Source organism: Falco rusticolus, chromosome 3 (genome assembly GCF_015220075.1).
Source record: "Falco rusticolus isolate bFalRus1 chromosome 3, bFalRus1.pri, whole genome shotgun sequence".
NCBI classification, from domain to species: Eukaryota; Metazoa; Chordata; class Aves; order Falconiformes; family Falconidae; genus Falco; species Falco rusticolus.
In genome coordinates, this window is record NC_051189.1 from 74,686,840 (window position 1) to 74,706,310 (window position 19,471).

Consider the following 19,471-nt stretch of genomic DNA (forward strand, 5'->3'; position numbering starts at 1 on the left):
CATAGCTGCGCCAGTAGAGGGGTTTGTGTGAACACTCTCTAAAATGCTGGAGGCAAAAAGGGGCAGTTTATTTTAAGTGGTGTGAACTATGGATCAGGACCAGCTTGGCTTAGTTTGCAAGTTTTAGTCTAAGGAGCAATTATGCGTGAGCCACTCTGCTAGCAAAACCATAGGGGCAGCACTGCCAGCTGGTGGGTGGCAATGACAGTAGAAAGCAGGAACGTCTTTAAGCAGAACAGCTGGAGCCTGGAAGATGCTATCCCTCTGCAGCTGTAAAATATCTGCCTCGATGTCCCTTAGGCGTGGGAAAGACCAAACCAAAAGAAAACAGATGTAACAGGGAAAGTTTCTGTTAGCATTTGGAAAAAAAAAAATTACAATATCTTACTTCTATCCACTTGGTATAAGCTACTTGACAAAAACCCCAAACCAGCTAGTAAATCAGCAAACTCTCATAAGTGTAGAAAGTAAAAATTTCTTATACTTGATCCTCAAACAAACAAACTACATTTTACTGTGCTTTAAGTGCACCAATTTATTTTTTCTAGCTTTTGGCATTAAACAACCTCCAAACTCATAAAATGTTCAAATATTAATAGCTAAATCCATCCCCAAATGTTGTTCCTGTACTGGCTAAAGTTTCTAGCAAAGATTTGGTTTGCAAAAAACACCATTACTAGTACTTAACCTTAAGTAAACTCTACATTTCTATGCAGACTTTATAGGCTAAAGTTTCAAGAAAATTGCATAAAATAAGTGTCTTAAAATTCAATAGCAGTTTGATGGACACTTTTATCTGGCCTGACTGAACTGAAGCTGTTCCCTTCCCTATGATGCATGTTCAGTTGCGCGGGAGCAATCTACACTGCAAGCCAGATGAGCACATTGCTCTGCTTTATAAAGGACCTTGAGAGAAAGGGAAAGGAGATGGGTAATTTTCCAAGGCTGCTAACCCAGTTCAGTGTTCAGTCCTTCAAAAAACTATGTCAGCACAATGGGAAGAAAAGAGGAAGATAGGTGGAAGGCTGTGGACAGGAGCGGGAGCTGCTTAAGGTCAACTTTGCCACCAAAAAAACCCCAAACCCATGGAAGTCTATGTTAGTGTTAAGCCTGAGTTCTGAGCCTCACTCAGAACTATGAATTATCACGCATCAATTTATATTAATAGTAATATACACATAAATTCAATACTGTTAAGTTAAATATTAAACATCCTAAATAAATAGTATTATAAACCTTGATTTAATAGTCCTTTAAAACTGTAATCAAATAAAACTAAAATTCATGCATATACAATGTTATTTGTATTTTAACACCTTTAAAGAACTTCATCTAAAAATTATAGTAAGAATTATTATGCAGGAAAACAGTCACTTGTGATTCAGTGGGATTTGTCTGTTGCATTTGGAAGGAACTGTGGGATGGCATCATGGATGTGTTTTTTCTTCTCATTCTATTAGACACACAATAAAGCTTTCAGAATATTTTTAAGTGTCATAATAGAACCTCTTTAGGAAGAAAAAAATCGCTGAAAATCACAGAAGTCTACTTTCTAAGGCTTGCCTCTGACCCCAGACACAACCATCAGCACATAAACTGCACTTATCTTACAGATATGGAATATGGACTTCATGCAATGGCTGCCAAGACACACATTTAATGATGATAAAGGAACAGAGCGCTGGAGAATATCAGCTAGTAAACTTCTCAGGATTATTCATGGAAGGTATCATCCTTTTGTGTAAACACACAAACACATAGTGCCAGCCAAAAGCCATGTTAAGCTAACATTGAATTAAAGGCGGCTTTAATTTCTGAACTTCGCATCATGGGCTGAGGGTAGCTTTCCCTGCTCTCAGTGCTACATCAGAGCTTGGAGCAGGGGCCAGATTAGGAACACCTGGAGCTTCCTAGGCTGCACCACAGCTTGGCTTTGTATATTAAAAGTATATGGCACCACTTCTTAGGGGGTGTGTGGCATATTAGGGAATCAAGGTCAGGAGAGGAACTGAGAGCAATTGCCCCAAGGGCCAGCCCCCCCCCAAAGGTGACACAGCGTCGTGAGAAATGGTGTTCTAAAGGATGATCAATATCATCTGCATAATGCCTGCTGTAGGCATAGCGATCATGGCTGCAGTGCTTTAAATGGGATTGTTTAAAGACACCAAAGTCTGACCCAAAGAAGGACTTACATGCCTGAAACTTGCCTGTTTCTCCCAGCTATTCTGGTCAGCACAAGAAAGCACAATGCCCCTCTGCTACAAAGCCACCTCTCCTATCTCACATGCATTTGAAATTGAAAGCAGCAGTTTGAAGCCAAGAAAAATCTGTTTGCGTATAAAAGGAAAAATTACACACAAACTGATTCAAGACATTGAATTATAAGTGGATATAAGAAAACTATGAATTGTAATAAAAGTTGCATCTCTTTATTTTCCACAGCAATACATAAATTACTTGAGTGGTTGTATTTAGTTCTTTAAGCAAAGCTGTGGGACTGGGTCTTTAGGTCTCAGCTTTAATCATAGAAACATTAAATTCTGCAAGTGTTTAAAGTTATCTGAAGTTGCTGTTACATGGCACAACTACTGATCTGGCTTGACTTTTAAAAGGAGTGATTGGCAGTACAGGTGGAACAGACCAAGGTACTTTTGCCACGCCGTGGGCAGTATTGAAGAACAGTGCAGAAAATGGGGTGGGTTCCAGTCAACTGCAGAGGAGCCGTGGTACTCATTTTATAGACTAATAAGACATTTGGATAAAGGTTTTAACAACAGAAGCAGTCACTGAAACAGTAGCAGGCACTATTACCTATGAGAATACATTGTGGAAATCTTTGTAGCTTTTTTTAAATCAAACAACAGTTTAACAAAGAAGTTTTGTAATTTTTCATTTTGTTCCCAAGTATTTACTGACAAGCACAGCTCCAGAAGATCTCTCTTATCCTTCTGGACTCTGATTTCTCATGCAGAATGAGTGTATCGAGGTTGTAATATTAAATAGTTTACTCACAGCACTTTCATTCAGACTCACGCTAGCTCTCCTCCTTCGTAAAAAGGTACATTTGGACACGTGGCTGAAGAGCCAACCCACGGAGTTGCCTTCCGAATGCAGCAGCTGAGTGCGACGCACAATCCCAGAGTTATCCCTCTTGGTACGTTCAGAGGAACGCATGGGTAACAATCTGCACCTCGTTCTGAGCATAATGGGAAATGCCATCCGTGCCAGCAAGGCTGGAAAAACCTTTTTCCTGATTGGCTGCTCATCCCAAACTGCCTGGCAGAGGTTTGAAATATGCAATGCAGGGAAGTGATATTCTGTGGCATTCATTCAATTTACCTGCACTACACTCCAGGGAACCATGCTATTAAACAACAGCTCCAGCGGGTCAATAAAGTTAACTTAATTAAATTGCTTTCCCTCCCACTCTTCCAACTAGCAAGATTTAGGGCACAGGGACACAGCACTGCTTGTAAATAAAAGGATGATTTAGCTAATCATTTGCTGAAGAAAGATATATTTTTGTCAATAATTCTATACACAAAGCAGACAGCTAGTTTAAATTAAAACAATCATGTAGGATAAGGGGAGAGACAATACCTACTAATGAATGGCCATTAATATTTTTCAAGCAGTGTCGATTAAATCCACTACTTAAAAGTTAAATCTCAGAGATTGCACTTTTTGCTCCATAAAACTGAAATTACAATTGCTTGGGTGTAATGTTATAAAACATACTATCATTATTACAGGCATAATGAATACACATTTGCAATTTTCTGGGGACCGATCTGGTCCCTTTCTGGTCATTTTGATATGTACACTCTCAATGCCTTACTTTTTAGGAGTCTCTAGTCTGTCCTTTTCTATGGCAGTACACAGAAAATAACACCAATAACTAAGGATAAAAAACATTACAGTTAAGGCAAAGTTTACAGATTATTTGCCACCTTATCATACTTTCAAATCCTCAGTTTGAAATTTCTGAGTCTGCTTGTTTATTTGAGGGTAGGTGTTCTGAAAGGCTACAATTAAAATGACGTAGCTGTTTTGCAAAATGATATTTAGCTATTCTTACTCCCTATTCCTCAGAAATTCTACTACTTGCTCACTTGGAATACAGACCTGCATTTTGGCAGGAGTTTCCCTGATGTTACATGTGCATCCTCTGCTCTCTCTTGAGTATTTCCATCGTTGCCTCAAATCTCCCTTTGCATATGCTGGGCAAAAGTATGCAAACACTGGGCAGCTAGGCTCTCTAAAGATTTCTTCTGTGCTGTTTATGATGTATTCCCACTGAGCTTCTACCTGCAAGTAAATGGGTCTTTTTTGGTTTCTTTTCTTCAAATATCTTTACTGTTTCCTATGAGTAGTGACATCTTGGAGCTGGTCTCAGTTCTTACAAGCAAGTGAAGACAGAGGGATGCTTGTAAAGGCACATAGGCACAATTTAATTCAGGAAGAATGAAAATACACTACAAGGCAGAAAAAGGTCCCTTTATGTCCTCATAGCCAGTTCTTGCAGTACAGACAGTCTCTCCATACACCTATCTGCCATGAGTTCTAAGACTGTCCTTTCCTCCTGGAGCTCAAATGCTTCTCCAGTGCTGGGTTTGCTGCTCTTTGTTCTACTGACTCCATCCATTCAGTGAAAGTGAAAGCCCCTGATCCCAAACCAGTGAAATCACCATGCTGAGTAGCCTTAAGGTAGAGTCCTTTCTCTGCTTTTCATACTTTTTTTTTTTCTTTTCTTTTTTTTTCTTCTTTTATTTCTTTGCAGCACAAGCTGGAGTGGCAACAGCCTTCCTGCACATCCTCTCCCAGTATTACAGAAAGAAGTCCAGGGAGAGCATTAGTCACACGGATTTGAACGTCACTCTATAACAACTCCCACTGAATACCATAAGAGAAAACTAAGATTAAACATATCATTTACTGTGATTAGGAGTGTCAGAATTCAGCTGGAATGAACAGCCATTTGACTGCTTCATATTCCAGGATGTGTTACTTCATCAATGCCCTGTCAAAGTCAAGAGTCCACAATGAAAAATGCATATACAAATACAAACATTAAATAACTAGGCTGAGAAATTTAATATAAGACCAAAAATCACCTATCTAGGGAACTATCTGTCAAAAAGACTAAATTAATTTAATGGCACAATGCAGTGGAGAGGTGGTCATGACACCAAGCGCAGTATGGTCACAGCCAGGAGGTCTGGTGGGATTGCCTGTCCCTCCCCTCACAAAATTTCTGCAGCACTGAGGGTGATGCACTTGACCTCCAGGCGGGGAGGGTGGTACTCGGCTGTTCCTGGTGCACCTTCCTGCTGACAGATCTCAGCCTCAGAGAAAGAGAGCTCTATTCACAGCATCCAGAAGTGCCAGGAAAGGGAGGGAGGACTCTCTTGTAGGACAAGGGTGACCTTTTGCTAGGACTGAATACACTGAATAAGACCCTTCTGGAAGTAGAAAGGTGAAGAAAAGGGAAGTTTCCATTATAAAACAAATAGCATTGAAATGGAAATCTCTTTTTTTTGACCAGTTTAACTCCATATGGCAGCATAAAATAATTAAATACTGTAGTCATTATATTCACATATTTTCTTTTCTTTTTCCCCCTCAGTTCTCCAAGCCTGATGAAGTTAATAGGCCAGGAGACAGATGCTCTGCACTTTTGTTGCAATATATAAATCTCAGTGAATAGTAAGAAGACTAAAACCATTAGCAAGGAAAAAAAAAAAAAAGAAAGGAGAAGACAGTTTTCTTAGGATAACTAAATGGCTTGGTTTCTTCCTAATGAACTGTACTTCTGGCTCTTTTCTCATTTGTACCCTGACAAGGCAGGCAAAGAATGTGTCTGTATCTGCCTAACAAGGGTTGCTATCTTTTAACTAGTTATTAGTACTACAATACAAAAATAATATTCATGTTGAGCTATACAGGACTACATTCAGCCAAACTTGCTCTTAAGCTGGACTGTGTCTGCCTTGTATCAGAATGGGGAAATCATAGTTTGGAAGTGGCACTCCTCCTTAAAAAGACACTAAACACTTGCTCTCTGCCCCAAATTCTTTGGGCTGTCAGGAATTTGCAGCCCTTTGCCAGAGCCCCAGGAGGAGCTGCTGGAGGCTGGGTGTCACAGACATACACCATAGCCCCAGGGATCCCAGCTGCAGCGACATCGATTTCTCCTATTTTTGATGTTGTGGGTGATGCAGCACCAGCCTGTTCTTCAGCCAGAGGGCTGAGACAGGTGGGCTTGCCCCACAGAGCTCCCCAGGCCAGATCCCACACTCACTGCCAGGGCTGCTGTTGGGCATCCACGATTTATGCCTGCAGGAGGGACCCAGGTCTCAAAGGCTCAGTCCCTCTGCCTGCTGGCGAGCAGGAGCAGAGCAGCAGCCTGCCTGTGCACTGTAAGGAGCAGGCACCACCTGCTTCACTTACAGGAACGAGGGCAGAAGTTCACAGTGGTCCCGCCTACCTTTAGCCACTTAACCAAAGCTCCTAATTGAGTTGCCTTTGCCTGACAATGGAGAGGAACAGACACCTCAGAAGGCCCACTCAGACCTTAAATAGACCAGGGTCCCTCAAGGTCTTGCGCTCCCAGAATTTCTCCTCTATGTTAACTGGAATATCCTGAGATGATGGTACCTCTAACCTTAGGACCCTTTGTTTGATGCCAGAAGCTAGACAGAAATGGGTCCATGGGATCTTTGGTGAATGAGAGAGACTGTGAGGATGAAATTGTGGATGCCCCATCCCTGGAAGTGTTCAAGGCCAGGTGGGATGGAGTTTTGAGTAATCTGGTCTAGTGGAGGTGTCCATGCCCATGGAAGGGAGGCTGGAACTAATGATCGTTAAGGTCCCTTCCAACCCAAACCATTCTATGATGAGGTCAGTGATTACGGCACCAGACACCCCAGCAGGACCTGCCCACCCATCTCCTCGTATTGCCCTGAGCACCCCTGTGGGGGTCCCGTCTGCTGGGACCCTGTGTGACTGAAGCTCAGGCTGTTTCACTTGCCCTCACTAGCAGGTGCGAGGAATGCTTGATCCCCTGCACCCAGGTAGGACCTGGCCACAGCAGAACTGCTGTCCTGAATCAGGCCTGGGGCCACAGGCAGGTTTCTGGAGAGGAAGGCAGAGCTGCAAAGAGCTTCCCGCTGCTGCAGTGGGGAAGGTGCCACCCCTGGGTTCAGCATCGAGCGCAAGTGGCAATGACAGGCAATACCTGCTGTGGCACAAAGTCTCTGAGGGGAAAGGTAACCTCCAAATACAGTTTTAACAGACCTGAACCGGACTGGATTTTTGCCTTTTTGTACACAGTGCTGCTGGCATTTTCTGGCTGATTAAAGGCTCCCTAAAACTGGATTCCTCTTCCAGCTGTCCCCTCTGCCATCCCCCTAACCAGGCAACTGTGACCCTTTATTTTTACTCATGCAAACACCTGCAAAACTCTGAATCAGCAAAGACAGGTGTCACAGGTGCTCAGCTTCTCCCGTGGCCAAGATCTTTATTTGTTATACCTGTCAGCACAGTCAATGGCTGCTCTGTCTCACTGTGGGCAAGCGTATTCCTGCCTGTCAAGAGCATATCTTTCTATTTTAGCAATGCTCTACACCAAGCAACTGTCATGCTGTGGGGAAAGGAGATTGTGATCAGCACCGTTTGTCTACATAATTGCACTTGTTACTGAACAATTGCTGGGTCAGAGGGTAACATTATTTATTTATGGTCTTTCCACATTCATCTGAGTTTTCCTGTGCCTTTTTCCATAACAAAGATTGCGATGCTTCTTACTGCTGAAAGCCTGCTAGAAACCTAAGAAAAAATATCTGAAAATGAGTCTGTTACACTCGATTGAACAGAATTTTACATTAAAGAGAGGAGAAGTGCCTCAGATTCAAGGTGCATTTCTAGGAAAAAGGGAAGATGACATACATATTTAGCTTCTTTTTTCTTCGTACTGTGAAAAGTCTATTTCTAGGAAAATAATTGAACACTGCTAATGGTATACATGGAATTATATATATAGAAGATTAAGATCTATACATTTTCAAGGTTAGCCTTCAATTAGCCCTTTACTAACACTACCAAACATAGCTCAAATGTACTTGCCTGGATGCTACCTTGTCCTTACAAACTAAAATAAAAAAGTATGTTCCCCTAATATCTCAGTGTCCATATAATCTGGTTCTGAAATTTCCTAAATGAGAAAAAAATATTTGCTTTCTTTATGATAAGAATTGCGTTTATTTTCACAAAGATAATGCATAGTATTTTGCCTTTTTGATACGCTTATTATATAAACAAATCAACATCTAAGTGTAGCACAATTGTTGCCTTAGGTAAGCCAGTATTTCACTTCTTTAATATCTCAAGGGTTTCCAAATAATCATGCAAAATAGAGCTGCTTGCTTCATTTTCCACTGTCCTGCAGGCAGGCTGGATAGAAATTCACGAAGCATTTTTTAATACAAGAACGGATTTTGCTCAAACTGTTGTTTTTTTAACTAGATGCATTTTTCCAATTAAATACATATCTTTATTTAGGAATAATATCATATAAAATAAAACACAAAATTCTAACAATGTACTGCCAAACTTAAGTTCTGTAACTTGATTTTACATTAAATAACACACATTATTCAAGTATTATGTATCTGTTGGTAAAGATTTGCTGACCATCAAACCGCTGAGCTGGGAGAGTTTGAGCGACTGGAGAAAACAGTCTCCGATGAAGTGTTCAGTCCAAGTTTGATAGCTGTAGCTTCCTCTGCAGGTGCAGAGAAGGAATTTTCTTCATGTTATTCAGGTTAGCTCTGTTCAATATCTAGTTCATGCAAAGCTATCTCTTGGGAGCTGATAAAGGCAGGAAATCTTACTTTCTACTGTAGGTAAAAGCTCCATGGCAAAGGCTGAAATGTGCTAATTCTAAAGTCTTGCAGAAGGCAGTAAACAGAAAGAAACACACAGTTCTGTTTACTCAGTACAAAAAATGGTTTATTTGACTAATAAATAACCTTAAGTAATAAATAAATAAAAAAATAAACCTGTAGTAAATGTGAAATGTCATTGTTTATTTCTAAGTTAGCAAAGAGTAAAAATCAGGAATCTGGATAAATAATTAAGGAGCTTTTATATGATTCCAAAACACAACTTAGTAAAGCTCCACCTTATACAAACAGAAGTACCTAATGTAGACCAAGTAGTAGTCAAAATAATCTGGTGCATGATATTCTCACAACAGTGGAATAGGACTGATTATAATCATCAAGGACTTCTTTCCCCATCACCATTTTGACCATGGGAATTATGCTGCCAGTCAACAACACTGTAAGCAAGGAGAATATGATGTAAAAGAAAATTACCTACTCTTATTTGGGTAATAACATACTTCCCAGTCTAGATTATCAAATAAGTGCGGTCACCCGCTGTATTTACTGCTACACTGTGGCAGCAAACCAAAATACTTGAATGATCCTAGATGAAAGGAACCAACCTTTTTCCAGGAAATTAATTAGAAAGTAAATGCATGAAAGAAAGACAGATTTCAATTGTGTTCCTTCCTTGCTTTTTCCCATAGTAAGGCCATGAAATCAGCTCTTGGCTTCTTTTAAAAAAGCCAAAGCAGACTGAGCACTTCAATTTTGTTGCAGACGTTTTCTTCATTGTACTAATGATTTCTGTGGCTCTTTTCTGACCCTCTCTGCTGTTTTCAGCACCCTTTCTTAAAGCACAGGTGCCAAAACACAGCTTTCTAGCATCAGTATTGCCAAAGCCAGACTCAATGACCAAAGCAACGAACCCAGTTCTATATAATCAATTTTCTCATTTGAGTTGCTTATCTGCTGTGATTCCTGAAATATTTCCCTTAAAGGTTAGGACTCCTTAGTACACAATTCCTCTTTCTTTCGATGGAGCTAGTATTCTTCAGCCTTAAATTCAGTATTTAGCTTTATGTAGATGGATTGAGGTTACCAAGCAACCTAGGTTCCTTGCTATAGCAAGTGGCCTGGACTGTTTGTATTTTTTGTAAATTTCATTGACAGTGATGTTCTATCAGCTTCCAGGTTGTCTGAAAAATACTGAGAACGTACATCTAATCGTGAACCTTGCTAAAACCTGCTGCAAATGCCCTCCCTCTTTTATGACTCCTCAAGCCAAGTATTTGCTGTGATGTGCTCCTTTAGCATGTGCTCTATTGACATTGTGTAGGGTTAATTTTTTGTCAGAACATTGAATAGATTGAAGTAAACTCTAATAAATACTTTGCCTGGGAATACTGTAGAGCCAAGGTAGCTGAAAGGTACTGTAATCAGAGGTGAGGGATTTGGGTTCCAATACTACTTAGTAGAAGAGGGAATTGACTCTGTGGCTATTACAATTCTGCACTACAAAATAAAAGGAGATAAGACCACCACTACTTCTGGCTAGGCTGTGAATCTGCCTGTCCTCTCATTTCCTTTTGTAACATCTGCCTCAAACCACAATGTTGTTAGTTAAAATCAATTAATCTGCCTAAACCCAAATGGAGCCTCTTCCCACCACCCCTGCCTCATCTCAAAATAAACCACTCCCTTTTTTCCATTCAGATTGGCTACTTATTATTTATTTCCTGGGTTGATGAAGTGATAAATCAGTTTTGTGCACAGTCCTGATATGCTTAATGACATAGAGATCCAGTAATTCAATTATTAGGCTTGGGTTCATTGTGTCAAATGGCCTCACTTCCCTGTGGTCTGCTTTTCACAGTAAACAGGAAAGAGTTTCAAAATTGCATCTTAGAGACAAATCCAAGAAGAATTGAGGGTGTTGGCTCTAGCTTGTTTTTCCTCTTAGTAAAATCCAAGTGAATAGTCAATAAAGTAGATATGGAAGCTCATATTGTTATACACATCTCTGATGCATTACGGCCCAGACAGGAAAGGGAACCACACAGAGGTGCAGATAAATAGAAGAGACACCACTTAGGAGTGAGTCGTGTATCCAGTATATCTACTTTTGGGAAGAGAGAAATCTGAGCCATGACCCTGTGTTCCTTTCAGACCCCAAGTAAAACTCAAAAGTTTGGCTATGTGCTTATAGCCAAAATGCCTGAAAAGCAACCAAGCAAGCACTGAGAAAGAAGGAAACCGGTTTTGCACTTGTAAAAATAATGGAGACAGAGCAAAATCTTACAATTTCATCTGCTTGTGTAGAATGTGAAATTTCAGGTGTTCAATCTATAGTTTCTAATAAAATTACATTGAAGTAATATAGATAATATAAGCCCAAAGATTTTCAGTCCTGTATTTTTGCTAATTTATGTGAGAAGTTATTAAATAGTGCATATTCTTTATATCACTTTTTCTTCTTTTATATGAAATAATACATCAGAAGACTTTTATTTTGGAGATTACTGGTAGCTAAACCTGCTTAATTATGATATACCAGGTCATGATATATTAGATACTGTATGACTTAAATTCAATGTATTTTCTTCATCTTTATCTCACAAATATGCAGTGGCAAAAATTGATAATATCCTAAAATTTCATTACATATCATCCACAGGATAATCAAATATGACTGTCAAAGTTGAGGCAGCCTTTAACCAGGCACTGAGTTTCATAAAATCCATTGGGTACGCTGGAGTGGAATGTATTCCTACAAGAAGCAAGTAATATAATGTAGAGGGATTTTTAAAGGACCGAGGACATATGTTACTATTGTCTGGGTTGGACAACCCAGGCCTGTTAGTTGAAGCTGCAGAGCAGTTTTAAATAGTCCTGCAAACAAGCAGTGGGAGAAAGAAAAGAAGCTATGCACAAACAAGAAGCCAGGTGCAGAGCAAGTCCTGGGAACGGCGAAATCAACACACTCTCATCAGCACACTCTGATAAGACACCTGCAGCATGCTCACTGTCAGCGACACGGACCCCACGTGGCCTAGAGACTTTTATCCAATCACCTGTGTGTAAAGTCGGGTGAGCGGTCGGTTTAAGTTATAAATATGACCTGTTTGTTTAATAAAGTGAGCACGGCATGTAGCCATATTAGTGTGATTGTCGTGACTTGGCTGACTCTCCACGGGGGACCCTCTTCGATATAGTATTTACAGTGGCTGTATGAAACTATAAAGAAAGATGAAGTGTAGTAGTGATAGAAGAATCTTCATTGTTATTCTGGTGAAGCAGTCTCTGGAAATATAAGAACCCTCACATAAGAAGCTAGGATGAGTGGACTCCATTGTTTAGAAATAATTTTGAGTTTTAAAAAGTAGTTTCCTATAAATGGTATTCTTTGGAAACAGAAAAACTTTAAGAAGTTCTGAAGTTCTCCCTCAACAAGTCCTGGACAGAAAGGAGCTTTCTTTTCTGTTCCCCTTAGTAAAGAAACTTTTCCTCCCCCTTCCAATGCAAGTTCTTTTTCTTTTCTGCTTTTCCCAATCCTACCGGAGCTTCTAACACTCTTTCCTCTAATTGTAGAAGTTTTCCTTGGATACTATTATTTCCAGCAGTTTCCAAATTATTCCAGCTTCGTTTCCCTAAGTCCAGTAAAAACTTCTAAATTGTTAAATACTTTTATTTTCCCCTTGCTATAAAATCTCTGCTATTTTTGAGAGATACCGTTATATTTGTCTCAGTTTTCACCTTGGACTTCACTCAGATTGGCAGGAGTAACAACTTGTAGGTTACTTTTTAAAGCTTAAAAAACTTTGAAAAAAGTTTTTTTTCTTGTTGCTTTAGAATTGATGCCAAGGATCAGACAAGCTCTTCCTCCCAGTTCCCAGCATAAACACAACAGAGTCTGTGAAATCATATAAGTAAAAAGTCCAAAGACCCTTTTCAAGGCTTGAGTTCCCCCATTTTACATCAGTTTACCTTTGAGGAAGTATGTATCAAGCCTGAACAGGTATGAGAAGGTTTAAGGACAGTCAAAGGTCTAAATTTTGGAGTATGCAGGGGAATTTGAGAATCACAGTGCAGAGCTGGTGGGACCAAGCGAGTCAGGTATTGCTCCCAGAGAGATAATAAGTGTAGTCAGGGAAAGAAGTTGTATTGAAGAGCTATTCTGGTATAACCTGCTGTACTAGGTGGGCTGCACTGTGTAAGGTACTGATTTAGATGCAGTATTAGCAAACTCGTGATGTAATAAAACTCTGAGACTAAGCAGTTCAACCTTTGAAGAGTAAGACAGGCAGAGGGAGCATAGAAGACTAAATGGGCAAAGGAGGCATGTGAAACCAGTTTTTGTATCCATGTGAAATCCTGGCAAATTTTACGGTCCCATTTACTACAATGAGTAACTTCTGGAGGCTCCCAGAAGAAAAAGAAGAGCCCAACTACAAATGGATAAACATTTCCTGACCCTGATGCCACACAAGTCTAGTGTCAGAAAAGAGGTTTTAACCATTTAACCTTTTACCAGGAAAAAGTCCCAAAACACCCAGAGATACAACTACAGTCCCACTGGCATTACAAGTTGAAATAATCAGATGAGTCAGTACTTCATCTCAATTGTATCTGCAATATTGATAGGTTTAATTCTAGCTGGGAAAGTTTAAGATCAGTTTCATACTATTCAATTTGCACTCAGGTTCACTTGGCCCAGAAAATGATTATGGTAGTCCATGTAATAAATACAAGTCAGGAATACAGGGGAGAAAACAAAATGGAGAATGAACTTACTTGTCAGAAGGCCAGTGATATTTTAAAACCTGCTGTTGGTCAGTTTTTGCAGTCACTCTGTGGTCTCAAAGAAGATATCTAAAAGTGTTGAGTATGCTCTGAAAAGAAGAATAATCAAGGACTTAGTAATTATACCACCTATCAAATACTAAAACAAAATTTGACCATAATAACTTGCTTTCCCATTTTATGATATTATTCATTCATAAAATATTTTTTTTTTTCACCACTGAATATGCAGAGAGTTTATGGGCTTCTGCAAGTTGAACTGCTTAGATGAGGCCTCCTGGAGTGCACAGGGAATCAGAACAAGAAGAGTAATTATTTAATTTATTCTCTTGCACAGCAACATTCCTAAGCTCTTCCAGTTGTGAGGGAGCAGTGAAAATGAAAGAGGTCCAGCTCCTTTCTGATATAATAAAACAATACGCTGGAGTAAATTACTTTCCAAAACAGGCAAATAAAATCATGTCCCTAAACATCTTTCAAATAATTGAGTAGGGTGCATTGGCTATCTTTTGGACTAGTTAATGTATTTGGCCTCCTTATTTGTGATCTAATAGCTGAGGATGTCCCTTTGTACTCACAATGTTATTCTGCATTTCAAGTCTTGCTTTGTAATTTCCAATTGCCCTTAACAGACAGGACAGTTGGCTGACTCAAGAAGCCATCTCAGCCCTCCAAATCAAAATGAAACTGAAAGACTGGGAGATGACCAGCACTTCCATCTATGCAGACTCTCGAGGAGGAGGTAGAGGAATTGGGAACAAAGGAGTGAAGCTGAGCCCAGGAAAAAGAAGGGGTAGAAGGAAGGTGTTTTTAGTGTTATCTTTGTTTCTCACTATCCTACCCTATTTTTACTTGGCAATAAAATAAATTAATTTTCCCCAAGTCAAGTCTGTTTTTTTGCTCATGACAGTACTTGGTGAGTTATTTGCTTGTCTTTATCTCAACCCATAAGATTTTCTATCATAATTTCTCCCCCCTGTTCTGCTGAGAAGGGGAAGTGAGAGAGCAGATGGGTGGGTACCTGGTTGCTGGTCAAGGTCAACCCACCCCAGCTATAAAATAATGTTTCCATTGCCAGTCTCTCCAAGACCAGCAGGACTGAGACTGGAATGGGAAAAAAAAAGCCATACAAAGAAAATTCTGCCTATAATGGATGGGAGTAAACAGAACTAGTAAGGAACAGAACTCAGAGAAAACCATGTGAACAGGAAATCTTCATACACCCCTAAATTCTGCACTGTAGTGCAGCCAGAAATTTGAAACCAGGAGCTTATGTTAACAAGCAAAAAGTCAAATGACTCGTACTTCATGAAAGGAGAGTGCTGAAAAGCTCATTTAAAAAAGATCTCTGTTTGTGATATGATACTGAAGTGTTTTTGGCCCATTAAGGAATTTTTGACAGTGATCACTGAAATAAAACATTAGCAAGTGTTTTAAAGTCAGAGATGAGACTGATCAACTTGCAGTAATGTATTTATTCTGTCAGCACTTCTTTTAGAAACAACTATTTAAAGTTCTTTCACAGCTAGGTTTTAACAATCCTGAGGTGATTTATTTAATTCCAGATTTCATTAAGCTCCAGAACTTTCTCTTAGCAACCATTATGATAGTAATAGCATATTCTGGCTATGAAAAAGACTGAAGGGCTATGCAACTCTTTCTGATATGGAAGACTATGGGATGAAATCTTCATTGACTTAGTACAGCCAAGGATTAAGCACTTGTTTGGATTCCCCTGGGTTAGGTCAGGATATGCCTTACAGCAGCAAAATTAGCAAAATCCTCTCAGATAAAACTCATTGAATGAACTCTTTCCTGAATGTGTTTCTTGTTAGAATTAATGTTCTGTTAAAATAATCAACAACTCACCAAAAAGATGTGGTCCATGGGAAACATTCACACTGCCTCACATACTCGTGTGAGAAAGCTCTGGTATAACAAAACCTAGAACAATATAAATCGCCACTAGAACTAAGGGAATATCAAATTCTACCAACAATCTCCTGTTTACAGCCTAAAAGACTCTTGTAATTTAGATGTGTTTTCATAGCTAAATAACTAAGGTCTCATGCCTGTACCCTGGGAAATCTTTAAACACACAGTGAAATTAACTGATAGTTGGGAAGCAGAGCTGGGAAACAGCTTTATAAAAATGTCACCTAAATCCTCATCAACTGTCAAAAATATAAAATGGTATACTAGGAAATAATAGGAAAAGAACATAAAACAGCAGAAGAAAACGTGATAATGCTGCCATAAATACCCACTGCCCACCTAGCATTTTGAATATTGAATACAGTTTCAGTTATGTCATCTCAAAAATGACAGGACAGCAGTAGAAGGATAAAGAAAAGGGTGACAGGTTGATCAAAGGTATCAAAGGTGTGTAATGGCTTCTATACTAGGAGAGAAAAAAAAAAAAGCTTTAAGATTTTTATATTGTAAGAGAGTCAAACACGGGAAAGGACTGTGACAGAGCCCCAGAAAACCATGAACAGTACTGAGAAAGTGAATAAAGAATGCTTTTTTACTGTATTTCATAGTACAGGAAGCAGTCCCAATAAAATGAGCAGTTAGGAAGTTTAAAACATGAAACCCAGGAAAGGATGCTTTCCACAAAGTTCATAATTAAATGGTGAAACTCATTGCCACAGGAAGTGGTAGATGCCACATACACGTATGGGCTTTAAAAAGCAATTCACTGTGGTGGTAAAAGAAACAGTGACCAGCCTGTATTTTACACAGAGATGCAAATATAAGCCTTCAGCTTAACAAGCATTATGGAGCGTTGTGGGATGATACCAAGGGAAGTGATCCTTTGGTACGATTTAAATACAGCTGTCACAATGTCCTCATGCATTTTGCTCTTTTATTGCATTCTTGGTGATATCTTGCAACATGCAAACGTTAGAGAGTATGCTGTGCCTCCAGCTAGTGCACTATGAAGATTTTGAGGGCAGAAAATTCCTAGTTTTCCTGGTCCCCCTGTGCAATTTTGCATCCTAAGGTAATTAGAATAAATGAGGGGATTTATTTTTACATAGACAAGACCACCCATAGTTTTAGAAATAAAAAAATCAATATAATGAGAATTATAATAATACTCCGTACTGTACAGACCCGTCATAATCTTGTAATGTTTTGGTACCTTACATAAATGAATAAATAAGAATGGTTGTACTAGGTCAGACAGAAGATCTGTCTATCTAACGCAGCATCCCATCTACAACGGTGGCCAAAATACAGAGTTAGCTTTGGCTGGCATGACGTGTTCGCATTTCAGGACATTATACACTTTAGAAAGCCATGCAAACCTTTTCCGTCCTGAACAGGCACTGAGTAATAACTATGGAAGGAAAAGTTCTGGAGGAAAATCCTCCTCAGGTCCAAGTCCTGGTTCAGTTCACATCAGTTGGGATCACACTAAACTATGTCCCATCTCTCCTCTCACATGCTGTTTTTCACTGAAAAGTAACATGGGTAGGTAGTGGGATGGAGTAGTGATAGCAACCCAGGTTAGTGATCTGGGCAACCAAGATTCTGGGCACACATGTCCCACAGCTTAGGTGCCACCTGCACAGCGAGAGATCTAGTTAGCCAAAGCTAGTCAGAACATTTTCATCATAGTATTATAAAATCATTTCCTAGACATAGCCTTTTATCTCGTAGGAAGTATCAGTCATCCCATGGTGGAACTGGCAAGCCCTTCGCTTGTAGCATGATGGTGAGCAGGGTAAAGTCTTTCATGAAACTGCATCAGATGAACATAAGATGTATACAGTGTTGAAGCAACCTTGCATATTCACAAAAAAATATTTCATCACCACAATAAACAGAAAGTGACAATTCTACATATCCAATGACTATGCATTTGTCTGGAAAAATCTCTCTATTCCTCCATCATAAGTTAGACTAAACAGTTAAAATTAAGATCACTAACTATACAAGAAAGACTATTTTCTTCCTTTTTATTTTCTTCTTTTTTTTTTTTTTTTTTTTTTTTTTTTTGAGGGTGGGAAGGGCAGTATCATTACTTATTTCCATAAAATGACAGTTTTGTTTATCAATCTTTTTAATGTTCGTAGCAGTTGATGCCAATCCTGAGGCTTCTTAGAAAACCCTAGCCTAAAGCCTGCCTGCCTGAGCAGGCTGCACTATTAGAACTTTAAATGGTAAGCCCCTCTGCAGAAATGTTATATCAATCCAAATAGCATATTTGGACTAAATTTAAACCAATTCCTAAGACCCTTGCACCTACAAGGGAAACTAGACTGAAGAGAGATTGCAGAAAAAAGCTACTTCTAATACCCACATTGGAACAGACTACTCCTGAAATTCATGCTCTATACAAAGGAATGGCAGCCATTCAAAACTGATGGGAAGGAAATGAGGTTTACCTCCAAATAAACGTGTCTGTATAACTTCCTTCAATCATTTACCTAAATTAACATGAAATCATTATTTTGGCCAAGACAAAATACTTTCTTATGCAGGCACGTACTTACCCCAATGCCTGTCCACTCAATAAGGGTGACTTATTGTTCAGTGTAAGTGCACAAGCCCGAAGAACATGTTCCAGTGGCACAGAAGCAAACTGCCATGAGCCACAGGATATTACTGAGTGTATGCTAGTAATTGAGCTAGCAGACTCTAGGGCAGGGTATTCAAGTCCCTGAATGGCTGACAAAATCCCTAGTAAAAATCTGGGTTCTTTTTCTGGGGGATGGGAAACACAAGAACCTTTCCAGTGTAATTTTACTACTGTGGCATGAGGTGGGACTGCTGGTGTGGGTGGACCCCAGCCTGAGGAATGCTTGGCTTGCGGGGCACAGTACACCCATATTTCCAAGTCGATTAGGAAAGCACTCCTGCTGCAGTTGAGACCACAATAGACCACACTGGCTCAATCGCTTTTGTAACAGTTTACTGCATTGTCTCCCAAAGCACACCTGAAGAATTAAACTTTGCACTGTATAAAAGACCCCCAGTCAGCTGGAACCCCTGTGGAGACAATGAAGCAACTCAAGGGCACCTGCAAACTACACCTCCTACTACTACATGCTAGTCCCCCCCCCGTTAGCCTCACCCACCCACCTTCACTTAACCTTGGCAAAAAAATAGAATTTTGTTATAGCTTGTGTCAGGCTTAAAAATAATATGAACTATATTATGCCTACAGGGCTTCTGCTGCTGGTACAAGAATCAACACTAAACCTACTAGCCCAGCTGCATCATAATAAACACGGCTCAGATAACAATGGTGTGCCAACAGCTCCTTGTATAGTCCTGGCTGTATTTTTTGATGGAAAAGAGGAGTATACAAAGAAATAATGAAATTAATAGGAATAGGTTAAAGGGTAAAAAAAAATATTATTGTATGATAGCTTAATTCTTTGTATTGGGTGTAGGTGTCAAAGTATTGGCAGTGGGGGGGCTGCAGGTGTGGAGCCAAGATGGTGGTACCTCTAAGAAACATATTTAAGAAAGGGCAGAAAATGCCACACAGGCAGAGGAGGAGGGAAAAAAGATGACTGAGAAACGACAGAGGGAGCGCCAAGGTCAGAGGAGGAGGAGGTGGTGCTCCAGGCACTGAGCAGATATCCCCTGTGGCTTGTTGAGGACCCCGTGCTGGGCAGGTAGGTGTTTCATGAAGGACTGTGGACCATGGGAGAGATTCCAGGCTGGAGCAGGGGAGAAGAGTGAGAGTGAAGGAGCAGAAAACTAAATTTTCCCCAAGTTGAATCTGTTTTGCCTGTGACAGTAACAGACAAGCGATCTCCTTG

The 19,471-nt window shown here is 39.8% G+C and overlaps 1 long non-coding RNA gene across 1 annotated transcript in view; it reads right to left on the reverse strand.

Moving 5' to 3' along the window:
- Window positions 1-13,598: 13,598 nt before the first annotated feature.
- The window catches only part of LOC119145502, a 343,024-nt gene continuing 337,151 nt past the window's right edge, over window positions 13,599-19,471 (reverse strand). Inside the window, exon 3 of the long non-coding RNA XR_005103431.1 lies at window positions 13,599-13,777. This is a non-coding gene — a long non-coding RNA (uncharacterized LOC119145502). The remainder of the gene's footprint in view (window positions 13,778-19,471) is intronic.